Below are 27,994 nucleotides of genomic sequence, written 5' to 3'. Positions count from 1 at the left end.
CATCAGAGGTGGGGGCATGAATAACAGAATAGAAAAGACTGAATTAAAGTAGATTTTACCCCTGCAGGCACATAAGGAACCAGGCCTAGTCATTACTGTCCCTTTAAAACCTGTCCTCAAACAGAGGTGGGTATGAGATGTTTTAATTGGTGTTTTAATTACTTGTAATTATGTTTGATTGTTTGTATTACTTAAACTTAGTTTTGTTCATTCTTGTATGATCTGAAGAAGTGATAACCCCACAAAAGCGCTCATTATTTATTAATGTAGCTATGTTCTTACTGCCTTGTTCATTGGTTTCATTTCTTTTTTGGAGATTTTACTAGTATATTTTAACCAACCTTTAACCACGAGGATTTGGAGTTTTTGTTGTTAGAATTCAATAAACCCTACAAGGCTTGCTGAAATGTGTTCACATCATGGTGCAATGAGCACACAATAGCATACTGATTTGTATTCAGTAAATGGCTCTACATGATGTGTAGAGCTGCGCAAACATAGTAAACATCATGGCATGCTAATTACTAAATAAGCAGGTGAATTGTATGCTAATCAACAAATTCAAAATGGCAAAGCTGTTCAACAGGCCATAAAGCAATCGTGTATGCTTAGTGCAGCCTTCTGCCTTGTATTCCAAAACCTACTGGAATACAGCCATGGAAACTACACTGGGGGAAAGAATGTTAGGAGCCGCTGCTCTTCTGCATGTTTATGCACAACAGGCTCAACTCTGTGCTGCTGCTGCTGATGATCGACTTCAGACAAGAAGGAGAAGGAGAAGAATATTTAGACTGTTTAACTTTTCATGGTCTGCATGAACTGGAAATAGTACAGTGCTACAGGGTGGATAGAGACACACTCCGGGAACTCTGCAACCTCTGCTGTCCTCAACTGAGAGCAAGGGTAAACCAAGTGAAACCAGTATCTCTGGAGACCAAAGTACATGTAGCACTTAGAATATTAAAAAATAAAATAAAACAGTGCTAGGCTGAGGCAAACCAAGTACTAAAATTCCAAACACCAGTTGATTGTGAGTGCTTTCATCCACTTTAATGAAATTAACTTCACACAATTGTATAACTGTTAAGCCCTTCTATTTATACACATCATCATTATTATTACTATTATTACTATTATTTTGAAGAAAAATTGAGGAGCACTTTTAGAAAATACAGATTGTAGGAAAATTGGGGTTAACACCAAGCATTACATACAGAAGAGGGGCGAATCTGGAAGACATTTTAGAAAGGAAAATCAGAATACATCCTAAAAATACAGCAAGATTTAGGTGTGAAGCCTACCCATACTGCAGATATATAGATATAGGGGCTAATTATAAGATCAATAACAGAAACGTTAAAGCTAACAAAAAATATGATTGTAACTCAAAGAATGTTGTCTATCTAAGTAAATGTAATGACTATGCTAGTTTCTATATAGGTAAGACAGAACAAAAGCTAAAGGAAAGAACATATGAACATCTGTATAGCATAAGGAAGGCAAAGGTGAACAATGCATTATCCAAACATGTACAGGAAAACCCTGGGCAAACTTTTAAATTTAGGGTCATTGACCAAATAAAGCTGAATGATAGAGGTGGTAATTTAGGTCTAATCTTAGAAAAACAAGAATTATGGTGGCAGTTGTATTTAAAAGCCTATTGCTTTCTAGGCCTGAATGACCAATGTTCCATAGCCTGTTTGTTGAAAATAAAAAGTTTAGTATGTTGAAATTATTTGTAACACAATATGTTTTAGATGTTTTTTAAGAAAATGCTTAGTTAGGATTGGTAGAAGTGCATTTTTTTCAGTGTTTGTATTTCATATTTCATATTATATACTTAAGTATTTTTAAGAATGTATTTTCAAAAAGAATGTATTTTTAAGCTTAATTAGTCATGTTCATAGGTTCATAGGTAAGTACTAGGCTATCTGCCCATGGGCATTTATAAGCCTAGCCATAGAGTGATGGCTTTCGCCTTCCCATTAGATTAGTAACCTGGGCCTCTGTCAACAGGTCTCCTGAAGTGATCCCATAGTAGAACTTACGATTACCCATCTACTCATCAAGATTTCTCTTGAAGAGGGTCAGAGAGGAGCTCTGTCAAATATGGATTGGGATTCTATTCCAGAGTGAGGGGAGTTGCTGGGACAGGAATCTATCCATCCAGCATGTCCTGTTTATTGTTGTACATAGGTTCAAGTCATTAGAATGAGTGGTTCTGAGGGATCTTGTTTTTTTTTGAGGTGAAGCATGTCCAATAGTTCAGGGTTTGACATGGCCCTATAGGTCAGGCATAGGTCACCTCTGAGCAGATGGTAAGCGACTGAGAAGAGCTGGAGCTTTTTTAGTCGTGCTTCATAGGGTAATTGTTTAAGGCCCTTAATCCTCTTAGTGAGGTACTTCTGTGGTCTTTCTAGTTGTTGCAGGTGTCTAGTGAGGTACATCCCAAATAGGGCATTGTGCTCTATTATGGGTCTAATGAGTGAGGAGTAAAGGGGCACAATCACCTGCTTGGATCTGGATGAGAAACCCTTTGTGATCAGGTGTGCCACATAGAAGGATTTCCTGACCATTTTGGCTATGTGGTTATCAAAGGAGAGCATGCTATCTACTTGGGTACCCAGGTCCCTAATTACTTTTTCTGTACTTAGTGGATTCCCATCTATGTGGTAGTTTGTAGGTACTTTGTTTTTCCCAAATGGGATTACTATGCATTTTTGGCATTTAGCTTGAGGCCGTGACTTTGACACCAGGTGTTTGTCTCTGTGAGACCCTTTTGCAGGATGTCTGTGTCAGCTGGAGAGTCAATTATTGCACCCAATTTACAGTCATCTGCAAACTTGATTAGCCACAGTCCCTCTGCCTTTGCCTGTACTTCGGAGAAATATATACCGAACAGGAGGGGTCCCAGGACTGAGCCTTGTGGGACTCCACTTGTGACTGGTTTAGAGTCAGACATGGCACCTGCCACTCTTACCTTGTGGGTTCTGTCTGAGAGCCAATTGGCAACCCATCTCATGACATGGGGGTTGATATTTAAGCTGGTAAGTTTGTCTGTGATTCCTGAGTGTGGGATGGTGTCAAATGCCTTAGCAAGGTCCAGATGTGCTGTGTGGACCACCTTCCCTTCATTTATGGCCTTGGTGACTGTTTCAAAGAAGTCAACCAAGTTCAGGAGGCAAGATCTGCCTTTAACAAAGCTGTACTGGATGGGGTCCAGTGTCTGGAGGTTCCCAATGTCCCTGTTAATGAGCTCCATGATAATGCATTCCATGGCTTTGCAGACCAAGCTAGTCAAGCTTACAGGGTGATAGTTCCCAGGGTCAGTTGTGGCACCACCTTTGTGGAGTGGTACGACTGTTGCTGTATGCCATTCTTTGGGTACATAGCCTGTAGAGAGGCTAAGTTTGAATAGTGATTTGAGATGGGGGGTTAGTTCATTTTGAAGCTCGTGTACTCTGAAGATGCCCTATACGATTGTGGGTGAAAGTGCTTAGTACGGAGAACTGTTGTCGCATTATTGTATTTTTTTATTTTTATTTCATTAAAAAGTGGAACCAACAAACCAGTTTTCTAACGGGTTATTGAGTGACTTGTCAGCTTACTAGTTGTTCCAATATATTTGATTTCGTGTAAGACACAGCCTGGGATAGCATCTGGTCCCACTGATGCTGTGTTTTTGGCCTTTGCAAGGGCTGTCTTTACTTGTGTCTCTGAGATATCTGGTGCTCCACATTCTTCGGGGATGGGTGCTAGCCCCTTTGGTGGACGGGGGGGGGGTGAAGTTTGCACTGAACTTGTCAGCCAGGATGTTGGCAATGTCGGTTGGTTCAGTGTATTTATGGCCATTATGCATTAGCTCGGAGCATATCTGAGAGTTTGCCCCTAGACTTTTGACATAGTTAAAGAAGGCCTTGTGGTTATCCTTAGAGTCATTGGCTGTTTTTCTTTCGAAGTTGGCCTTGGATGATTTAATGAGGGAGCGCAGGTTTTTACTGATGTTAATCAGAGATGCCTTCTTTTTGTTCTATCTTGCAGGAGTTTCCTCCTTCTGTTGTAAAGTTTATTTATGGCTGGGGTTCACCACACTGGCTTCCTCTTTTTTGAGGAGTTGGTCTTGGCTTTACATGGGATGGCTCGGTCCATGCATTCTTGAAGGTGTTCATAGAATGCACTTGTAAAGGATTCTGCCGTTGGGTCATCATTTTCCATTTGATTGGGAGCTTTGAAACTTCCCACCTTGGTCTTGAGGAGTGTGAAGTTGGCTTTAAAGAAGTTTTTTACCTTGATTTCCTTGACTGGGGGGGGGGGGGGTCGGGATGTGGATGTCCAGTGTGATTAGTTTGGGATCTGATCTTACCAATGACGAGTTTACCTCAGGTGTGGAACATAGGTTCCCCATGTTGGTGATGACCAGGTCCAGTATGTTGTCACCTCTTGTGGGAGTGGTGACCAGCTGTTCAAGGGCATTTGAGTTTATAAACTCAAGGAAGCATTGGGCTAGGGCGTTTGAGCTTGAGTAGTTTTCCCAGTCAATGTTTGGATAGTTGAAGTCACCCAGTAGCATGGTGTTGGGTAGAATCTTCATACTTTCTAATGTTCTCAGGAATGCTGTGTGAGGGTCCTGAGACAAGGTTGGAGATCTGTAGCAAGCTATAAATTGAACAGTCAATTTACCCGCTGTCAATTGCACTTGGATGGTCTCAGATTCTGCATGCTGTGCTACTAACCTGGAGGTGTGGGTGTTCTTGATGAATATGGACACACCCCCTCCTTTTGTGTTCCGGTCCTGGTTTTGGGACCTAAAGGTATGGTAGGAGTTATAGCCTGGTAGTGCTGGGGTGCTCTCTGGAGCCTTGAACCAGGTTTCTGTCACTGCACATACATCTATTTCTTCCATACTAAGCAGAGCCTTGAGTGCATACATTTTGAGGTTTAGACTTCTGGCGTTGAGCAGCATTACCCTCAGTTTTTGTTTATTATTGTTGTTTATGGTGGCGGGTTTGTCTTTTGAGTCTTGCCTAAAAAAGGCAGTATTGGGGCGGCAAGAGTCTTGGCCAGTATTCGAAAGCCTAGGGGCGACAGGTGCAGGCCATCTCTGGCGAAGAAATGTGGCTTGTCAAGCATGTCATTCCAGGCTGACAAGTACTGGATCCCTTTTGAATGACACCAGTAGTTTAACCAGTTGTTGAAACTGGTAATTTTTTCTTCGTATGCTGGCATCATTTTGTGTGAGGGCAGGATGCTACTCAGAGTCAGAGTCATACCAGCCTGGACTACATGGTCAGAGAGCTCCTCCAAGTTTCTTTTCATGTAGTCCAGGGAGGTATGTCTCAGGTCATTTACGCCAACATGTACAATGACAGAGTCATATTTGTACTTGTTGTGGAGTGACCTGAGTGCATGTGTTATGTGGCAGATTTTGGCACCCGACAGGCAGCTTACAGTAACCTTCTCCTTGTTCAGTCTAGTGAGTGGGACATCTGTGTGCCTGATGATAGAATCACCGATTACTAGTGTGTTAGGTGTGTTATTTAGCCTTAGGGGCTGTTTTTGCTTGACATTGTGACGTATGTGTTACCTGGTTTCTGTTGTGGGGTGGAGGTTGCTTGGGTGTATGCTTAGGAGGTCTCTGTTGTTTAGGCAGGTTCTTATTTAGAGCCTCCGAGTATGTTTTTGTGTGTTTCTGAGAGTTGTTTTCTGGTGCAGATATGGCTGGTCTATGTGAGTCTGGTAATGTGGTGCTAGTGTTGCCCTTCTCCTTGTGACTGGTTGATCCAGTCATGAGTTGAGAGAGCTTAGCCTCCAGTTTGGCTGTGTAGCTGCATCTCTCACATATGTTTGTGTTGGTTGGGAGGAGAAGGGGGTTGTCTGTGTACATGAGGCAATTGTAACATTGCCTCAGGATGCCCAGATTCACCAGCTGGACCAGAGAGCACACCTGAAGCTGTCCCTTGAACAAGCCTGAATAGATGGTTGGGACTGTATTGCTGATTGGATGAGTAAAGAGCCTTATACTTCCTGAGTATAGGGCTGAAGTGCAAGCTGTAAGCTTGTGCTAGTTTTAGTGAGTTTTAGTAAGTGCCGGTCTTAAATTGCCTTATTTCTAGTGCTGGGTTGAAGTGTTTCAAGTTTCAAGGGAAAAACTAAAGTGCAGACTTTGTGGAGCCTGGAATAGTTTAACCGCAGCTAAACAGCGTGGTGCGCAAACTTATACCAGGGAGATCAAAAAGGATAGAAATTAGCCCAAAATGGCCAATGAGCAACAAGTTGCTGGGCTGGGACCACTCTGACAGGGACAGATAGGCTGCTCAGAGTTCCCTCTCTCACAGTGAACAAGGAAGCCACCTAATTATCCAAGTATGATATGGGCAACACAGGAACCTTTACCACAGTCCTGGATTCAGCAAAGCCTGAAAACTGGACTAGACTAGTTCAGAAAGGCTGGAAAACAAGGAATTTTTTTGTGTGGTTTTTTTTTCAGAAATAACAGAAATGCAGAGCTTAAATTACTTTAAATACACAGAGGAGGCTAGCGCACTTGAGTGTGTAGCCTGCGACTGTGTTACAGGTAACTTAAATGCAAAAATGACAAACAGCAATTTTTTTCAAGTGCAACAAAGAAATAAGTACAGTTAGCAATGCAGATATCACTAGGGATCCACAGAAGCACTGAAAAGCCATGTTTTAGGTGGAATTAGCATTTTAGGGAAATAACAAGCAAAAACAATACTTAATCAAGTCCAAAGTCTCTCTTTTGTCTCTCGGCCGCTTGTAGGACTCTGCAGGGCACCACGAGGAGCTTGATGAGCTGTATACAAGCGTAAAACTGCACTAAGCGGTTTTTATACCAGGGAGATAAAAAAGGATAGAAATTAGCCCAAAATGGCCAATGAGCTACAAGTTGCTGAGCTGGGACCACTCCTACAGGTACAGATAGGCTGCTCAGAGTTCCCTCTCTCACAGTGAACAAGGAAGCCACCTACCTATCCATGTATGATATGGGCAACACAGGAACCTTTACCACAGTCCTGGATTCAGCAAAGCCTGAAAACTGGACTAGACTGGTTCAGAAAGGTGGAAAACAAGGAATTTTGTTGTGTTTTTTTTTTTCAGAAACAACAGAAATGCAGAGCTTAAATTACTTTAAATACACAGAGGAGGCTAGCGCACTTGAGTGCGTAGCCTGCGACTATGTTACTGGTAACTTAAATGCAAAAACGACAAACAGTAACTTTTTTTCAAGTACAACAAAGAAATAAGTACAGTAAGCAATGCAGAAATCACTAGGGATCCACTGAAGTGCTAAAAAGCTGCGTTTTAGGTGGAATTAGCGTTTCAGCTAAAACAATACTTAATCAAGTCCAAAGTCTCTTTTTTGTCTCTCGGCCGCTTGTAGGACTCTGCAGGGCACCACGAGGAGCTTGCTGAGCTGTATACAAGCACAAAACTGCACTAAGCATTTTTTATACCAGGGAGATCAAAAAGGATAGAAATTAGCCCAAAATGGCCAATGAGCTACAAGTTGCTGGGCTGGGACCACTCCTACAGGTACAGATAGGCTGCTCAGAGTTCCTTCTCTCATAGTGAACAAGGAAGCCACCTAACTATCCAAGTATGATATGGGCAACACAGGAACCTTTACCATAGTCCTGGATTCAGCAAAGCCTGAAAACTGGACTAGACTAGTTCAGAAAGGCAGAAAACGATGAATTTTTTTTTTTTCAGAAACAACAGAAATGCAGAGCTTAAATTACTTTAAATACACAGTGGAGGCTAGCACACTTGAGTGTGTAGCCTGTGACTATGTTACCTGTAACTTAAATGCAAAAATGACAAACAGTAACTTTTTTTCAAGTACAACAAAGAAATAAGTACAGTAAGCAATGCAGATATCACTAGGGATCCACAGAAGTGCTGAAAAGCCGCATTTTAGGTGGAATTAGCGTTTCAGGGAAACAACAAGCAAAAACAATACTTAATCAAGTCCAAAGTCTCTATTTTGTCTCTCGGCCGCTTGTAGGACCCTGCAGGGCACCACCAGGAGCCTGCTGAGCTGTATACAAGCGCAAAACCGCACTAAGTGGTTTTTATACCAGGGAGATCAAAAAGGATAGAAATTAGCCAAAAATGGCCAATGAGCTACAAGTTGCTGGGCTGGGACCACTCTGACAGGGACAGATAGGCTGCTCAGAGTTCCCTCTCTCACAGTGAACAAGGAAGCCACCTAACTATTCAAGTATGATGTGGGCAACACAGGAACCTTTACCTCAGTCCTGGATTCAGCAAAGCCTGAAAACTGGACTAGACTAGTTCAGAAAGGTGGGAAAACAAAGAATTTTTTTGTGTTTTTTTTTTTTTTTTTTTTAGAAACAGAAATGCAGAGCTTAAATTACTTTAAATACACAGAGGAGGCTAGCGCACTTGAGTGTGTAGCCTGTGACTGTGTTACAGTTAACTTAAATGCAAAAACGACAAACAGTAACTTTTTTTCAAATGAAACAAGGAAATAAGTACAGTAAGCAATGCAGATATCACTAGGGATCCACAGAAGCGCTGAAAAGCCACGTTTTAGGTGGAATTAACATTTCAGGGAAATAACAAGCAAACAAACAACAAGCATACAAACAAAGCTAGATTCAGCAGGCCTGGATCTAGTCTATGCTACAGCAAACAAGGTGTACCAATTTCAGTAAGAAACAGTTCAAATATGCAGGCACTATAAGAAAGAAATTCACAGCTAACCAGACATTCACAGCCTCCTCCCACAGAATCCAAGCACACAAACGAACTTTCTTAATGTATAACTGGCCCTGAGAAGCAAGTGCTAAGCCCAGAAGACTAAACACTTTTAGAATAACAGACACTGAGCCCCTCAATCAGCAAGTTCCCAACTTAGAAGATGTAAGCTACCTGCCCACCCACCACACAGTGCAGGCCAACCTCCTTAAAAAAAAAAAATCTGAAGCAAAAGTGCTTAATAATCCAAAAGACTTAGAATGATAGCTACACTTACTTTAACTACTACCAAGCAGTAATAAAAAAAAAAAAAAATTTAATTTTAAAGAATGCTGATTAGTGCTCAAGTTATACAAACAAAGCTAGATTCAGCATGCCTGGATCTAGTCTAAAAACAAGGTGTACCAATTTCAGTAAGAAGCAGTTCAAATATGCAGGCACTATAAGCCTTTAACCAGAAATTCCCAGCTCAGAAGGGCAGAGTCCAGCCTCTCCTCCCACAAGAGTGCAGACCACGAACCCTCTTAATGTAAAATAACTGGCCTGAAACCCAAGTGCTTAAACCAGAAATAATGTGATTATGATGTATATAAATAGGAGGGATTAACAGTTGTACAATTGTCTGAAGAAGTTCATTTCATTAAAATGGATGAAAGCGCTCACAATCAACTGGTGTTTGGAATTTATTACTTGGTTTACCTCAGCCCAGCTCCTGGTTTACCTCAGCCCAGCTCTGTTTTATTTTATTTTTTAGTGTTTGTGACTTTCTTGCTGTTGTTCACTTGGAATATTAGCTACAGGAACTTTTCAATCACCTACAGGGGACATGCTGGGGGTGCCACAGGTATCAGCATCCAGGATCCTACACCAGTTCCTGAATGCTGTGCTACAGCATGCCAGTGACTATATATATCCCCCCTACCTCCAAGGACAACACTATAGCTATGCAGGATTTCTATCCCATAGGACACTTTCCTGAAGTCTTGGTTGCCATAGACTGCATGCACATTGACATCAAAGCACCACCCAGGGAACAGGGAAGGGTCTACTTAAACAGAAAAGGGTTCCACTCTATTAACTGCTAGGTTATGTGTAACACCAGAAGAATCATCCTGAATATGTGTGCTGGCAACCCTGGCAGTTACCACAACCTCCATATCTGGCACAGCTCTACCAGAGGTTTTCCAGGGGTGATGTGTCACAAGACCATTTACTAGGTGCCGGGTATGCACTCAAACCATGGTTGATGACGCTCATCAGAAATGCACGTCTGCCCACAGAGAAATGCTATAATGAAACACGTACTCAAACAGAAAATATCACATAGCATGTGTTTGGGCTGCTAAAGTCACAGTTTCAGTGTCTAGATACATGGGGGGGGGGGGGGTATGCTCTGCAGTATGATTCAGTACTTGTGCCAAAATTATAAAAGTCTGTGCTATGCTACACAGTATCATCCTGTAAATACAGCTGCAGCAGGAACACCAAGGGCTAGGAGCAAATAGGCAATGTCATTACATCCACATGTAGGTGAGGAGCCAGAGGGGGAACCCCCAGCTGCTCTGGGTGTAGGGAGACATAGGTGCACATGATATGCCCTCTCACTGGCCAAGAGGCAATGGATAGCTCACATGCTGACCACCTAAGGGTACACCTTTCATCCTCTGCACATGCATACATTAAAATTGATGCCAGGCAATGTTCACACCCTTTTCTTACCCATGTAATGGCTGTGTACTGATAGCATCAGACAGAGTCAGCCCTGAATGACAACAGTTGTAACTGCAGGACTATCAAGGTAAGTGTTGAACCTGTAATAGAAAAATAAATGTATAAGAACACAAATGAATGGCCTATACCTGCCTAACTGGTACTTGTAAATAAGTAGAATGCATTTAAGTTGCCCAGCTTTGCCATCAATACCATCATGAGTGACATCTGTAACATATACTTATGCGGTTTACCAAATAACCTGGCCCATGCAACTGAAATACCCACTATAGAAAAGGCATTCCAAAAAGTGTACTTATTCGTCCACTCCCACAAGTACATACATAAGCATGATTGAAAACAGTTTGCCTCCTTCCAGTTTCCTAGCCACATAGTTACCTTTCAGTGTAGATTCAACCCTGTGAGCACTCTGAGGATACAAATGAGGCGTGAACTCATTAGGGTTGCCAAATAGCAAGCTTTTGACTTTGTGTAGCACATGTAAACATAGTGTAGGCTCTACACCATTGTTAGGTGCTAATGGCTTTTAACTGTGAATGATTATTCTGAATGAAGCAAAACACAGTAATGCATAGACACCCTTCACTGAAGTGGGTGTGTCAGTGAGAATACGCTTACAAAGTGTGGAACATACCTCTCAACCTCTTGGAGCAAAAAAGCTGGACAAAGACATAAATAATGGGGGGATAAATGCCCAAAAATGGGGACAATTTTTAAATATTGCTCTTATAAACTTAGAAAGGTGATCAAAAAACAGGTTTTGCTTTAGCATGAATTTTATAAATGATATGAAGTCTAAAACTCCAATTTCTGTCATTATTTCCTGACTTTAGTCTCAGTGATCTGCCAATGATTTGCCTGAAAACCACAGTTTTTGGAGAAACAGGCCACAAATATGAGGCAGAAATCTGGACATTCTGTGAAAATCTGGATAGTTGAGAGGTGTGGTATGGAGCTAACTGCAGCTTTTAAACAAAATCAAACGTCCCACATGTGTATTTTCTTGGCATAATAGCACAGTTTCCTGACTTTGCTGAAAACTGTTGTTGACTGCTATGTATTTGTATCACACTTTGAAAGACAAATTAAAGAATATGCACTAGAGATTGCATGTGTGATAGTAAAGCAGAGATAAGGGAATGATTTCCAAAATACAAAGAGAAGGCAGAGCTGCAGTTTGGCAAATATATTCATGAATAATGTGTGATCACTCATTGCACGAAATATGTTATGTATGCAATTACAATCAACTGAGAATGTCCAACTGTATGAACTGTTTTTTACTGGGTATGAAATGTTAGCTGCTTGTATGCACTTTATTTGATTGCAGTTGCAAAGCTGTGTCCGTGGCAAAGAGAGTTAACCTACCCCAGCTGTATTGTGCAAGTGCAGTGGTCTGATGGTCCAAATCCAGAACTCTATAATTGTTTTTTTGTTTCCCTTTTTTATCCTATTTTTATTGTTTTTTCCATATACGCAGCACGTGGCATATCACAAACACAGTTAGCTACTTAAAACTGAAAATGTAATTTCAGTCGTCTTACATAATGCAAACACAGCTATGTGTACCATGCATTGGTCAACATGAATGGTAGTGACTGCAGAAATTACACCTGTTACCTGACTGTCTCTGTGGCACAAGGTGTAACTATGTGCAGCTAAAAAGAGAGACTATAGCCAAAGTGGGGTTGGAGTCCCACAGTAGTTATTTTTGCTGAAGAAGGATCACAATGACTATTTACATAAGTAATATATGTTCGCTATTGCCTTTTACATTTGTGCATTGCCATGCAAACAGGCTTCACTATTTAAGGAAAAAGTGAAAAGTTTAATTTGTTTCACCTTCCTTTGTGCAAACAGGCTCACTGGTGATGCATAGCCTTCAGTAATCTGGGCAGTACTGAGTGTGGAAAATACACACGCTGCCTATTTTTCTGTAGCAAAGGGTATAAGTGCAGTGAGTTCATAGTCAGAACACAGGTGGACCAGTGTTCAAATCCAGCACACTCTACTTTTTAGTAAGGGAGTTCCCACTGTCATTTTTCAGAACAGTTTCATTATAAAGGTAATACTACATACCAACAGTTATGTATAGCAGGTTGATTGACAGAAAGGTATCATTACTGCTTGCATACACATACTTTTGTAGGAAGCATATGTATTATGTGTGTAACTGATTTAGCATGACAATGACGATTATATAATAAAAAATGTATCTGCATATCCCTGATGGGCAAATAATTTACTGACAATCATTTACAGCCCTCCCATAACCCAAGTATAACTGTAAAACAGAATGTAAAAAGGTATTGGGAGCCATGTATCATACCTCCAAACTCTATTATTAAAGTCATACACATCTATCCATTTCCAGTATATTGTCAGACAGTAGTCCTACATCACACCTGAAAATGCATAAGCAAGGACCTTTTAGTGTCACACAGGCCTAATTGAAGTATAGCACCACTCTATTTAACTTGTAATATGTAATGATCATGGTTGGCAAACATGTCTTTTGTGGCAATGAGAAATATTCCCCTCTGTGGAAATGTATGTATTCTTTTACATAAGTTTGAATCCCATATTGTACAGATTACTTTTAACAGTGTGTAAGTCCTCACAAAATATGGCCACTACACAAATTCTTAATGCATCTGTAGGCCACCTCAAAACATAGTAAGTCGTTATGAGTTAACAATAGGTACAGGTGACTGGCATTTTTACTTAAGACAGCAGTCATGAAGTTGCCTGTTTTCTACATCAACTTTGCATTTAACTTTATTCTGGCTTGCAGCCATGACTTATTACAAACTCTTGCAGAAAGTTACTACTGTTTACAGACTATGAGTTATAAACAAGAAAGAAAAGTTACTTCCGTGGCTAAAATTAGAGGTTTGTGCAACTGCAGTCAATTAGGTAAGTAAGCACGTGCTGGAAAGTTTGCATGACTGGAGTAAGGCATAGTATTTTTTCACTTTTTAAAAATGTTTTGGTTACTCTCTGGGGGCCGGATGGCATTGTTTGGGGGGCGGATTTGGCCACCAGGCCAGATGTTGTGCACCACTGTTCTACAACTATCATTTTTACATTTGAAATGCAAGAATATTGGCTTTAATGCCATGTTGTTTATTTAATCTTTAGTATCTTTAAAAGGACATAAGCAATATGTGCATATTCCAAGGATTACTTGTAACAATTCACAGTCATTTTTGGGATTGTGAACGTTCCATAGCTACTATAATAAGAAAAGCATATTTATTTTAGTAAAGCAGGACTGTGATATTTCATGGCTCTAATCGTCTCTTTTCTTTTTTGTCACACCCCACCCCTTATCTTTTGTTTTTTTTTTTGTTTGTAGGGTACCAGGAATCACACTATTCTGATGTCATACCTTTCTGACAACAAACAAAATGCTTTTCAGCATAGGGAGGTAGGCCAACCACTGTGGGTCAGCCTGCCAACCCTCCATCGGCTACTGCACCAACACCCAGCACCTCTGGGCTGCAACCTGGCAGTACTTCCTCCATAGACCCTGCACTACCTGGTCTATCCACATCAGGTAGCATTTCCTTGGCTCTTGGTGCAGTGGTACCCTCTGGGAGTATTGGTGGAGTTGTGATCATGTCTCCCACCAGGAGCTTGGCAGGGATGGTGCTTGATGTAATAGAGACTGGCCTTAGTGCCTGGATCAGCTGCCTGAAGAAGTTGTTCATTAAAATGCAAAAGAGACTTCCACTTCAAGCAGTCTCACTAGGAACTAAGGAAGGGGACAGTAATTATAGTTCTGAGGGTGAGGACTAGATTCTCACTGTTCACCTGCTTGATGGGCATGTGCCTCTGATGTCCTCTACCTATCCCCAATCACGGTGTCCCACAAACTTTGTGTCCCTCACCATTCCTGTGTCTGTCTTGCTTGTCCAGTTTGTCTGCACCTGCTTGCTCACTTACCCAACGTACCTGGCCTTCACATTCCTATCTCCCTTCCCCAACATTCCTGTCTTTTTGAAATCCAAAAAAGGTCACCTGTTGCACAAAAAATGTTGTCCCATACATAGCTTTCCACTTTGCATATGTGTCTTCTTGACAACTTAATTTGCTCCAATTGGCTATGCAACATCATTGCATTGTTGTAATCTGTGTTGTGGTGACAGCACAAATTCATCAAATGTTCTGTACACTATGTTTTTTTCCTAATTCCCTCCTGCAAATTCCTTTATTACTTCCTCTTTATGTTTCCCCCTGCTTGCCTCCCTATTTCACCACTTCCTATCTACACCATTTTTACACCTTTAATCTGTCCAAAATTAGAAACACACACCACACACATGACCAGAAATACCCATGATAAGGCCTTCACTTTTTGTCCTCTGAATTTGCACCAAGTTTAGCACTGAGTACCAATGCCAAGGGGCAGTGAATGGCTCTTCATGTCCTATGGCAAAACCTGGTGAGTTTTTGCCATCGGCCACACTAGTCCGGTTATCTCCAGCCAGTGGTCCTTAAAACTGCTACTCTATAGGGTTACAGAGTTAAGGTAAAGTAAAAAAGGCACTGCTTTGAAACAGTCTGAAAGGTCTGTAGACTGCTGAATGTAATAAAATGTAACTCCCTCTGTGGAGTGTAGATGCCTCTTACATAATTTCTTACTGTAATGTTATATGTCTTTGATATGTTTAATCACCTACATTAACATTTGCCACAGTTATGAGTTCTCATGGAGCTATATTGGATACCGGCCAAAGAAAGAATATTTGCATTGACATCCATCCCCACAGCTATGACATATTTCCCCAAACTTGTTCTGCTTGTCATAAGCCTGTTGTCCCTCTGCTAAACCTTCTGTACCCCTATGTCAGTCACTTCATGCAGCAGAGCATGGCAGCTTAATAATGAGAACAGACCAAAAACATGCCCATGAATGTTACATTGCAACAAACATAGTTATGTGTATGTCCATCTCTCCTTGTATGCATCCTATTCACTCCCATCCCTCTTTACAGTTGTGTATCTAGGGTCTATATTATGTTATTGCACGCTTACAAAAGCAAATGATAAATAATCGACCCCATGTAAATGAAAGCTTACAACGCTGAAGCCTCAGAACAGTGATTTTTTATTCCAAGGGAAAAAAATCGCTGTTCCAAAATAAAAAAAAAAAACTTTAAAACATTACATAATGTGGGGAGCTTCGCTCCCACACGCCCTGATGTGGGGGGCTGTGGCCCCCCCACACCCCTACTTAAATATACCAACTCTGAGATCACGCTACAGTGCTGAAAATGGCAAAGTTTCGAAAGCGGCCAAGCGACTTTTTTTCCCAGTGAAAGAATTTGCTGAAAAGCCATTTTGCTATTTTGCCTTTTTGCTCTTTTCGGTTTGATCAAGACGCATTCAACAAACTGCATCTGTGATCTGGTAATAGGAATCCGTATATCTATTAGGATGATGGCTGTACAGGTCATATCATGTTTTCTGCATAATGACATGACTCGGATGATGGATAATACAAACATGTTGCCTAAATTCAATAATGGATCAGTGCTCCTGTAGTGTGTTGTGTTCTTCGGCTTTTCCCAGTTAGGGGTCACCACAGCGAAACTCCAGTCCGCTAATGATTGGCAGTAGATTTTTATATGCCGAGTTGCCAGCTCTGACTCACAACCTTCAATGAAGGTACGCCCATTCACGCATTTCTCCACACAGAAGACGCTTTAGCTGGGAATCGAACAGGACAATGTCTTACTGTGAGGCAACAATGCTACCGCAGCACCACCACAGCAGTGCTCCTGTAGTGTGTAAGGTTTCAAAATCTGCTGTAGGATTCCCTTTGTGTGATGTTCATGTGATGATGAATGAAATGTTCATCTAATATGATATGGAAACTGTCCTTATTGTGGAGAAGCGTACACCATACACTTTTCAGGATATCTGGCCCTGCACAAATAGTTAGCATATTTACTGAGTCATACTAATCATTTCAAGAGATTTACCACCCCTTGACATTTGCACACACAATTAACTTGTGATTTGCAACGAGGCCTGCAAACCAGCTACTAGCTGTAGAAGTGTATTGAGGTAGGAGGCATTACTGATACAATTTGGGGAAGACACATATTTTACTGTAGTCACTGAGAGTCACATTTGCTCTTCTGAGCACATTTACTAGGCTAATGACATCCTGGCACCATCTGTAAAAAAAAAAAAAAAAAAAGAAAAAGAGAATCATTTGTATTTAAAACATGGCTTATTTGTTCTTTAACAAGGCACTAACTGTCCTTACATTCTGTGACACAGAGAAAGCTAGGCAGTAGGTGTGTTTCCTACACTCTGTACTGTCCAGAGTGCTGACAGCCTCGCATTGCTGCTGAGGCTGTTTGCGCGAAAGAATGCAAACCAAATTAAAATTAAGCAGAGACTCATGTTTGCTTTGTACTTAACATCACACAAACAAGGGATGCAAACTCAACAGTTGCATATGGAATAAAACTTTGGCCCCACATTTCAAAGATAGACTAGAGGTGTTTAGCATGTCTAATTCTGGTTACTGGGCTGTAATCCTCAAATACATGGAATTGCATTCATAAATACAAGAGAAGGGCAGTAACATGTGTGCTTCACTGGACACATACTTTCTGATATTCATGTGTGCCATGCAGCAATACACTTGCAAATTATATACCAGGACTTGGGCCATTGTCAGACTCCAGAATTGCAGAGAATAACTGCATTGTTACATTTGGTGTGGATGTATAGTGACACTGGACATTGGTTAGCCATGATCATGTCACACTGATATTTTCATTAACTTGTATTACTGTGGACATGCCTTCATCTGAATATGAATATAATAAAAAAGTGGTCCATTCACAGAAACAAACCAAGACAGTCTATTGTAGACAAAATACCACAAAAAGATTCCACATGTAATAAATCCAAAATACGAAAGATGGCTGGAAATCCTTGTCTATTAGTTGGTATGAAACGGTAACTGCTTTCACCAATCTGGCTTCATCAGACCGTGAATAACAAGTGAAAATAAAACCATTTATATAATAAATTGATTATGACATCACATCCTGCCGATAAATCAATTATTCAAATCTTCCTCATATAAAATACAATATTATATAGACGAATACATATCCTAAAACATTACATAACTAACCAACATATGAAATTTTAAATAAATATCAACTATACTATTAAAAACATTCGGAGAACATCCAAAATTGATCCAAATAATTCAACTTCAGCCTTCTATTATACAGGGCCGGTTTTATGGGTATCTTCTCATTGAGCCCAGGAGTCCTATCGGCTCTAAACCTAACAATCCATTTCATCTCACAACTCTCTGTGTAACCCCCAATATCACCTCTTCTGAGTACAGGGGTGACAGTTTGTAATACTGAAAATCTAAACTCATGTGTATGATCAGTATTTATCACATGTTTTGCCAGTGCATTATGTTCAGAGCCTATACGTATGTGAAACAAATGTTCCCTGATTCGTTCTTTGAGTTTTCTATTTGTCTTACCTATACAGAATGCGGTGCATATAACGCACCTAGCTAGATAGACAACATTTTCAGTACCACAATTCGCTGAAGTGTTGAGGTGATGAATGTCACTGGTAACAGGGTGTGTAAAGCAATTCCTAGTGTCAATGAAAACACATTGGTTACATTTCTGACATGGTACTGTTGCTTTATTAACCTCACTGCAGATCCCTCTTGTCTGTAAGCAACGATAACATAATATTTGCTTCAAATTTCTCTTATTCTTAAAGAGAAATTTGGGTTCGTCACCCACCACTTCACCTATGTTCTCATCTAACATCAGAACATCCCACTGTTTGCGTATTATTCCGCTTAACTCAGGTGTGTCAACTGAAAAAAAACATGGGTACCTTTACTATGGGAACGTTAGAATGTCTAACCTCGCTTACTTGATCACACATGCTAATGTTGGAGAAATATGGACTGGCTCAAGTTGTTCTAACTACGTCTACTTCTTCTGATATACTGTCCACTTCACGGGGGTTATATTGTCTAGCTATCAACCTAGATCTCAAAGTGGAAAGCTCATTTTTGTAGGTTAGACATTCTAACGTTCCCATAGTAAAGATACCTATGTTTTTTTCAGTTGACACACCTGAGTTAAGCGGAATAGTACGCAAACATTGGGATGTTCTGATGTTAGATGAGAACATACGTGAAGTGGTGGGTGACGAACCCAAATTTCTCTTTAAGAATAAGAGAAATTTGAAGCAAAGATTATGCTATCCTTGCTTACAGATGAGGGATCTGCAGTGAGGTTAGTAAAGCAACAGTACTATGTCAGAAATGTAACCAATGTGTTTTCATTGACACTAGGAATTGCTTTACACACCCTGTTACCAGTGACATTCATCACCTCAACACTTCAGCGTATTGTGGTACTGAAAATGTTGTCTATCTAGCTAGGTGCGTTATATGCACTGCATCCTATATAGGTAAGACAAATAGAAAACTCAAAGAACGAATCAGGGAACATTTGTATCACATACATATAGGCTCTGAACATAATGCACTGGTAAAACATGTGATAAATACTGATCATACACGTGAGTTTAGATTTTCAGTATTACAAACTGTCACCCCTGGACTCAGAGGAATTGATATTGGGGGTTACACAGAGAGTTGTGAGATGAAATGGATTGTTAGGTTTAGAGCTGATAGGACTCCTGGGCTCAATGAGACGATACCCATAAAACCGGCCCTGTATAATAGAAGGCTGAAGTTGAATTAGTTGGATCAATTTCGGATGTTCTCCGAATGTTTTTAATAGTATAGTTGATATTTATTTTAAATTTCATATGTTGGTTAGTTATGTAATGTTTATGGATGTGTATTCGTCTATATAATATTGTATTTTATATGAGGAAGATTTGAATAACTGATTTCTCGGCAGGATGTGATGTCATAATCAATTTATTATATAAATGGTTTTATTTTCACTTGTTATTCACGGTCTGATGAAGCCAGATTGGTGAAAGCGCTTACCGTTTCATACCAATTAATAGACAAAGATTTCCAGCCATTTTTCGTATTTTGGATTTATTACATGTGGAATCTTTTTGTGGTATTTTGTCTATAATAGACTGCCTTGGTTTGTTTCTGTGAATGGACCACTTTTTTATTGTTTTTGTTTATTTCCCATTTATCACAGGAACATTTGCTTCTTGGAAGTGCGGACTTTTCATACTTTTTATCTGAATATGAATATACATAACTCAGTCAGTGCACTACTGCTGTAACCAATGTACATGCTTGTGTTTGTGTCATCTATACAACATCCTAAGAAAAAGGTACATGTTTGATTCACTTCTGCAGTATGCATTCATGACAACTTCTTTCACCTAGGTTGCCAGGATGTAGTTATATGTCCTTTTCCAAACTGCACTCACAAAATCATATCACAAGCCCTAGCTTTGCAAACAAATCTTGTAACAGTATAAGTTACCTGTGACACTATGATGATGATGTCAGTCCCTATAAAGTGCACTCTGACACTACTAAATTCAGACTTCTGTGGTGATCAAGTGTTATGCAGCGAGCTTTATAGCATGTGTAATTAGGTAGGGATTCTAATCTCCCCATAGTCAACTTGTGTGTGTGTAGTCAGAAGACCATAAGTTCACATCCTGCCACTCTCAATCAAGTAGTATTCAGAAGATATTTTTACACTGCTACATGACTCCACAGCAGCTTCTTACAGCCCTCCCAATATCCCCTTCTCAACATACACTCTATAAAGTGCAGTCTGACAGTGCTAAAATAAAACTTCTGTAGTGGGGTGAGAATTGAGTGCAGTGTTCTCTAATTTGTGTAATTATATAGGTAGCGGTTATAATCTTATAGCAGTCAGCTTGTGTGTGTGTTCATTTAACTATTGGTTTGGAGATAATTTTACATCAGGATGTGAGTCCACAGCTATGTCAAACACTCCTGCCAACATCTTCTCTGCATACACTGATATTGTCATCCTGTATAAAGTGCACTCTAACAGTGTTGCATGCAGACTGTGTAGTTGTGCAAGCATTAAGTGCTGTGGATTTTAGCCTGCATAATTAGGTGGGTAGAGGTTCTAATCTTACAGCACTTGACTTTAGTGCATGTGTTCATTCTGCTCTCAGTTTGGAACAATTTTACAACAGAATGTGAGTCCACAGCAGTGTCAGACAATCCTACCCAAACATCTTCTTCTCAGCATACACTGATGATGTTATCCTCTATAAAGTGAAGTCTGACACTGGTGAAATCAGACATCTGTTGTGATGTTAGTCTTACATTGTATAGGATCCAACTTCTATCTCTATACAGGTGCGGTATTCAAATCTGACCTCGGGCAAATTATGTGTGTGTGTGTGTGTGTGTGTGTGTGTGTGTGTGTGTGTGTGTGTGTGTGTGTGTGTGTGTGTGTGTGGATAGTGTTGTATTACTGTCATTGTATGAAGTTTTCAATTTCTTTTCATTTGACTCACACTAAGGCGAACCTTGTACATAGACCACTGAATCAAATATCCCCTTTTTTCCTCTGTGCAAATAAAATTTGTCCTGTGGAATGCTGAGGATGTCATCATCTCAAAGATGCATATGCACATCATGAAACAGAGCCCTGCAATGACCCTCTGCAAGCCATCTCCAGACCACTGGATGTGTGATTGCTAATTCTGTCATGAGGTCATGCACATGTCAGAAATGGATCGGGCAGTCTGTATTAAATCAAACACATACACACATACACACATACCCCTACTATCTTCTATCATATACATATAGTGATTTGTGTTTCAAGGGTATAATAATGGCTAGGATTTTATGTGCTGTTGGCGAGTAACCTAGTAATGTCCTATGACTTTCTGAACATTGGACATGTCAATGTTGCTGTCATCCTCATATGTTGAGGTGTGGATGTACTCTTTCCCTACAACAGTGTATTCCAAGCTGTGATTTGACTATCATATTGATGGCAGCTGCTGCCATTTGGTTACATGTTCCTTCCATAAAAGCTGCAGTAATATGCCTCTGAGGACTGTTAACATCAGATGGTGATATATACATGTATATATTGTTGCCTTACTAAGGCATGTGTTCTTGTACTACAGTATATCAACATTCTACACAGTTGTCATACTACTATCACAGTGAGAGCTGCAGCACGGCACAGGTGTGCATGTGTATATCTAACCTCAGGCAATGTTATCTGTCATACAGCAATACTATGTCATACTGATTACATGGGCACATACACCTAAGTTCATCACATATTGTAATGCTGTTATACAGACAAGCATTTGACATGTTGGGATTCACTTGCAACATTGGGAATACATTCTGTGCACTATTGTGCTGCTGTTCACAAGGATTATACAAGTGTTCCCCAGCAGCACTGTATGACTGTCAGCAATTGTGTCATTAATTGTTCTGCATGAACTGCATCCACCTCAGTTGTCATGTGTCCACATATGGTGTCAAGAGTCCTCACATTCACATTTCCACTGATAAACCTATAGGCATATGGTGTACAACTGATGTAATGGTGGAAGACAGGTAGAGTAGTACAACCATGTTAACAGTTCCACTGTGCCAAATGTGATTCAGACCAAACATTATATTTGGAGGTGATGTACAGCCTATAGTCCAACTGTAGCACAGGAAGAGCTGTAGTGTGATTCTACCGTGCAATGGATGTACCACTACATCACATCAGTATTACCACTTGAAAGTTTGAATGAACACATATGGATGTATGTCAGGATTTCCTGGCAGTATAACATTTTCACTAGCAATGTAAGGGGAGAGTGATCATGTGGCACATATACTGAGTGTTGACGTGTACTTATAGAGGGTGCTCCATGTATTGTTTAGTATGTGTACAATGTCACAGTGACAGCTTCCTTGATCATTGAGACTAGATTTTGCACTGCTGTACCTCCTGTGCACATGGCATAGTTGATGCATTGCCACCAGTCTCACATAATTCTGTACAATTCATTATAACAGATTACTTCTTAATTAACACATCAACTGTAGATGTTTCAGATAATATCCATTGAGATTACATGTGGCAGATGGATGCTCTACCTAACTGTAGGGAATCCACTCATAATAGTGTGTTGTTTGTAAGTGTTGCTATCAATATGGCAGTACCTATGTCAACCAGGGATGTATGCCAAATGTATCAGATTTGTCACAGTGAGTATGTCAAATGTATAAGATTTGTCACAGTGAGCTCCTACACATCTTGTCAGCCATACAGAACTATTCTCTGGGATGCATAGGATTTGACAGTGCAGACTTCCCTTCAAGGTTTTCTAGGTGCATGTGTGATATGTCTTTCTGTGTTGCACACAGTAAAGACACAGATCATGGCCAACATTAATGGCATGGGTTTGATTATTGCAGGTATGGATTGTATCTTATGTACCACTTAGATCTCTCAACTCAAAAGGATTGCCCCAGATTTCAACTCCAGGTTTAACACTATCCTTTTTACCCCCTCCAAAAAGTGGTCATTTTGGGGGAAGGGGTAGTGAATTGTCTTATAGAATACTGACAATCATTGCAGTTGTACAAATCTGTTCCTGCAGACCTTTTATAATATGTTACATTAAAATATTCTTTCAGTGCCACAAATTAATGGTTGTAATATTTTAAAAGTGTCCCTGATTGTGCCAGTTTCTGTCTACATTTGTCCAGGAGTCTGTTGCTATGAGTCCATGATTGTTTGAGAGGTATGCTGTCATATCAGTCATATTCAAGCAAGCCATTTTGCAAATCTTCACAATATGCACATACCCCCTATTGTATAAACTGTCCTTGCTAAATGTCCCCTCCAATGAGCATGTCAGTGATGTTTATATCACAACCATTTATCTCTAATCATGTGTGATGATATAATATCCTCACACAGGAGATATAAACAGCAGTATGTACTGTGCTATCTACATATGATGCTTAATGTTATGCTACTTTCTTGTCTTGGAAGTGTACATACAGTGGCATATCCTAACATGGGGACATTGCCGTATTTAACATGCCCTCTTCCTCTTTGTTTGTTCCTATCATTCATGTGTGTGTCAATTTTCATCAGCACACTTTCTCTGCCTGGTGTATGTTTCATTGTATTTGCCCTTGTTGCCCCCCATTATTTCATTTTGCAGATAAGTGTTGTAGTGTACTCAGTACACTTTCTTTAATGTGCTAATACTGCTGTTATTGCAGTATTTTCACCCCTGGTAATCATTGTAGCTGTCCTCGCAATCTTGACAAGCAGGTTTGCTCATAAACAAACTTGGACTTCTGTTTCTGTGTTTGTGCTGCACAGTTTCCTAGTGGCAGCGCTCTTGCTGGCCATGAAACTGTGCTTGTATATATGTAAGCACGAGGAGAATCAAGAATATGTGATTAGCACCGCTGTTCATCTCTTTAACACGCAAACTCCGTGTAGGCTTCGCGCAAAGCCTGCAAGGAGTTAATTCAATTCCCAGGTGTGTTTGAAACTTCCAAAAGTTTGTATGCAGATTCTGTAATTTTATTCAATTTAAAAGTTGGAGAACATGAGCTGATCAATGTATTTCAATGTTATTTTATCCCTACATAGTTTCATTCATATATTATGTTTACTTTTTGCTTGCAGGTGGTGAGGAGCACACTAGGGATCATGCCTTCTGCATTGAGCAGATGCAGAGGCTGGAGTAGCAGCACAGGGAAATGAGTATACTGCTTGTTTTTTTTTCATATTTTGTACCTACAATACATCTGATCATGGTTAGAGGGTTGGTTTATTTGCATTACCTTGCATACTACCTCTAATGCAGGAATATCCATCATATATCTGTAAGATAAGCACACTCCCTGTGATTACCAGTATGAATTTTATAACAATATGTTTTCATCTGGGTTAGCAGCAAAGCCAGGTTTGCTGGAGTTAATGTTTTGAATTGTAAGTCAGAACCTAGATTACAGTTGGTTATGTATAACTGTAACAGTGCATTTGATTGTGATTGTTCACATACAAGTTGAGTGATTTGCTTTATGTATGTGTTGCAGGTATTGGCACACTTGTATGTCTGGATGTGGTGCTCAGTGACCAATCTGTTGTGCATTGCCTGCCTATTCATATACTGAATGAGTGTTTGGTTTTGCAGCATTTATACTGTTGTTGGTGGACTATGTCTGGCATGCACTCCAGTTCAACATGGGTATTGCTTCTGCCTATAGCACTTTTGATGTTTGGTTTGCAACACACTTGTATCCTTTGTTTAGGGATAGTTTTGAATATAGCCATTCCTGTTTTCCATTTCTAGCTGCCTGTTACATAATCAGCAATCAGCTGCATGATATTTGTGTTTTACAGGGTCATGTATAGTGACTGCTAATGAATTTCTGCAGGGCACTGATACATTAGTAGAGAGACAGTACTGTTTGTAGGACATAGCCAATGTTTTTAGATGTCACAGAATGTCTCTGTGTTTATGGTTGACCATTATTTCTAGGATCTTGTGTTGCATTCCAAAGACTGGTTGTTGGATCAGCCAATGACCATGTTGCTTTCCTCGGCTGTTTTGCATATAGCTTTTATATTTCCCACTGGATTGTCATCCTACTTTAACTTCATCATAACAACATGTTAATTGGTGGCTGTTCAGATGGGTCATTACATGCATATACACCTGGATTACATTCACACTAACACAGATGCTCAAGGCACACATACAAGACAGGAAACATAGAAATAGTGATATTCTCTCTGGCAGACCACTGGATAACTTAGTGAGGTATACATAATGTATTAACCACTGCAGGTCACAATATTTGTGTTATTTTGATATTTCCTCAGTGCTGTTGTGTAATGTTGATACATGTCATTGTTGCATGACACAATGTCATAGCCTGCTTATCTTCAATGTCATGCTGACTGTGCACATGCTTGTTATGTATAATGATGGTTGCTAAACACGAGTTCAGGTAATGGCAGGATTTTCACTGGTAAGCTATGTTATGCATGTCATAGTATGGCCTGGCATAACCTGCTCACATTATGTGAGGGTTACAGTGGCCTCTATTGAAATCATTCATGAGTAGAGATAATAGGACATAGGGAATGTGTCTTGTGCATGAATATCCATCCACTAGCAGTAATTATTTTTATTATACTCCTCCTATTACCTAGTCATTTTAGGCCATACCATCTTAGGATGTGGTTTTAATGACACATGCAATGTATGGTGATATACCTTTATTCTTATATGGAGACATCACATGTCATCAGGATGTTTTAATGTCTGTTGGACTTCAGATGTGCTTATCAGTTTCTGTTTAATGGCAGCTATGATTTTCACAGGAATGTGTAGCCTGATATTGATATTATGGTGAGAGAGAGGCTTCAGAAGGCAGTGAGGGATATCATCAGAATTAATGACAGACTCATGGCAATCAGACGCCAGTGTAATGATTAGGCAGTATTCATAATCTCAGCAGGGTTGTGATAGTGAGGAAAAGAGTGCATTCAGACAGCAGCTGCAGGACCTACTAGATAAAGCAGGACAACATGAATTGGTGTTGATAATGGGTGACTTGAATGCATATATCAGGACAGACAAAACAGGATATGAGTACTGCCTTGGTCCACATGGATGGGGCAACAGGAATAAAGAAGGAAAAGCCATTCTAGACTTCTGTCTGGCAAGTGGCCTGATAGTAGCCACCACATGGTTCAGAAAGAGAAACAGTCACAAGATCACATACAAGAGTAGCCAACATGCAACTCAGGTAGACTTCCTCCTAGTAAGGAAAAGGCACTAGGATAGAATCCATGATTGCAAAGTCATCCCCAGTGAAACACTTGGCCCACAACATAAACCACTAGTTGCCACAATCAGCTGCAAGCAGTGTTCAGAGAAGGAACTAAGGTCAACAGAGATCAGACTGAAGACCTGAAAGTTGATTGGAGAGAAAGTACAGCAGTTCAACTAATCACTTAGGGCTCTAGCACCCCAAGAAGAGGAGGAAATAGGTGGAGTTGAAGAAGAGTGGCAGCACCTAAAAACAGCATGTGTAAGGACTACAGAAAAGATATGTGGCCACGCCAGGTATGGAAATAAGGTACATAAGGAAAGCCGGTGGTGGAATGCAGAAGTCCATGAAGCCATCAAAAGAAAGAAGGAGGGCAGGAAGAAGGGGAAGATAGAAAAGACTGACCAGGCTAGGAAGGACTACTAGATGGCCAACAAAGAAGCTAAGAAAGAAGTTGCAATAGCAAAGAAAAGGGCATTGGAGGAACTCTATCAACTTCTGGAAAATGAGTCAGTAAAGAGCACAAAGAAACTATATCAGGTTGCAAGGCAAAGACAGAAGGATAAAGAAGATAGTCAGACACCCTTCATAAGGCATGCCCACAACAACCTGCTCACCAGTCCACAGGACATCAAAGGCAGATGGATGCCTAGAGTATTTCCAGCAGCTTCTGAATGAAGAAATCCCCACAGAAGCTGTACTGCTCCTGAAACAGCCTATGATGAGAGAAGAAGAGGAGCCTACCATAGAATAAGTAAGAACAGCATTAAGGAAGATGAAACCAGAGAAAGCAGCAGGCTCAGATGAGGTCACAGCAGATAAGATAAAGATGCTGGGTGAGATAGGGGAGAAATGGCTCCTGAGGGTACTAATAGCAGTTTGTGGAGAAAGGCGTATCCTAGATGACTGGAGAATAAGCATACTCGTGCCAGTGTACAAGAACACAGGGGACATCCACAACTGTTGGCAGTACAGAGGCATCAAACCCCTACCACATTGTATGAAAGTTCTGGAGAGGGTGATTGATAAAAGGATACGCAGAGTAGTAGAATGTAAGATGGGAGATGAGCAGTTTGGATTCAGATCAGGATGCAACACAATTGACCCAATGTTTGCATTGAGACAGTTACATGAGAAGAAGCTAGAGATGAGGAAAGAGTCTAACTGGGCATTCCTAGACTTGAAGAAAGCATATGATAAGGTCCCAAGAAAGTTAATCTGGGCAGTACTGCGGTGGTTTGAAGTCCCAGAAACATTGGTAGAATTAGTGCAGGCTATGTACAAGGACCCAGTGACTCAAGTATGAACAGTGTTCAGCCTCACAGAGAGGTTCCCAGTGGGAGTGGGTGTACACCAGGGTTCAGCTCTGAGTCCACTGCTGTTCATAGTGGTGATGGACTACATTAGCAAACAGGTTGGAGAGGACAGATCAACAAAGCTGCTGTATGCAGACAATGTGGCAGTGCATGCAGACTCTGAGCTAGAACTTCAGCAAAGGATAGGAGAATGGAATGCAAATCTGAAGGCACATGGGATGAAACTAAGCACAGATAAGACAGTGGTAATGGTAGTAAATTGGGAAAATCAGAAGAAGCTGAGAATAGAGATAGAAGAGAAGATAGCGGAACAGGTAAACAGCTTCAAGTATCTGGGAGGGATGGTTGAGGAGAAGGGTAGTCTGAA

The sequence above is a fragment of the Protopterus annectens genome, chromosome 6.part0, assembly GCF_019279795.1.
Source record: "Protopterus annectens isolate FY-2018-M chromosome 6.part0, PAN1.0, whole genome shotgun sequence".
NCBI lineage: Eukaryota > Metazoa > Chordata > Ceratodontiformes > Protopteridae > Protopterus > Protopterus annectens.
This window is presented reverse-complemented; position numbering follows the sequence as displayed.